The sequence below is a fragment of the Lissotriton vulgaris genome, chromosome 9 (genome assembly GCF_964263255.1).
Source record: "Lissotriton vulgaris chromosome 9, aLisVul1.2, whole genome shotgun sequence".
NCBI classification, from domain to species: Eukaryota; Metazoa; Chordata; class Amphibia; order Caudata; family Salamandridae; genus Lissotriton; species Lissotriton vulgaris.
In genome coordinates this window covers 815,830,456-815,831,581 of record NC_141697.1, presented here as the reverse complement: position 1 = coordinate 815,831,581, position 1,126 = coordinate 815,830,456, and positions in this window count along the sequence as shown.

Below are 1,126 nucleotides of genomic sequence, written 5' to 3'. Positions count from 1 at the left end.
GTTTTAATGAAAGGACTGATTTATACCACGCTGTCTGTTTGCTCAATGGGGAAGTACACACTTTTTAATTAAAAGTCTTTGTAATAAATTAACCGGGCAATGGTTGTTTTGCACTGTTGCGCTCGATTTGTGTTCCACAGCTGTCAGCCCAATGCAGTAGATATGTTAAATCAGAACTGGTAAGTAGTTGCCCTTCAGCTAAAAACAAATACCACCCATCTTGCAGGTACCAACTCAATAGAACGGAAGCGGCATGGGTATTAACCTCAGCAGTAAACTACAAGAAGAATCTAGTGTTCTGTCGTCCATGCTTCCAGCCACTTTATGCCACGTGCCCCGAATGCACACGTTTTTCAGAAGGAGCGGTTCAACGTTGTAAATGAAGTTCAGATTCCCGCCTCTCTGAGCTCAGCCAGTGTCCCCTCGCTATAAATATGTAGTCTATGTCTGCCGCTTACAAAATAACAAATGTTCTTTGACTAAATTGATGACTCTGCCCACTACAATAAGAAACCTTGTCCCCTTTCGTAAATATTTTGTTCAATTCTTTCTCGTCATTTCCATACCAATTTATAAAGATTCTACAGACTTGGAGACTCATTCCAAGACAGTGCCATAACGGGAATGATGCCGCCCTCCCCCCAGCAGAATGTGAAGAGGGGCCCATGAGTCTCCCATGTTTCATAGATTTTCATTTGACGGGTGGAATGGGGCCCCTCTGAAGGCTCTGGGGGCCCTGAAGGGCTGAGGGGCATGTGTTATGTTTCTGACATCCTGTGATTCAAGGCAAAGTACCTAATCTCACAGTGCATAAATAATGAATGTGACCTTGTGTAATCTAATTGGTGTTCATGTAACGAGCTACAGAAGCTTCGGTTCGAGTTCGTACAATATAAAACTGCAACAAAAAAGGCATGCTATACAGTAAACACCTTGGAAGAATCGATCATTCTTTGCACATGGGGTCCCAATAAGTAACTGTAAGGTCCCTTTGTCAATTTCCTCAAAATGTTTGTTATTGTTTTTTTTTTTAGTTTTCAAGCACCTGTCCAAATGCGGGAAGCACACAGACTATTAAAATGATTTTGTAGGACAGCTAAGTAAACACAAGTCGACAGCGAGGAGG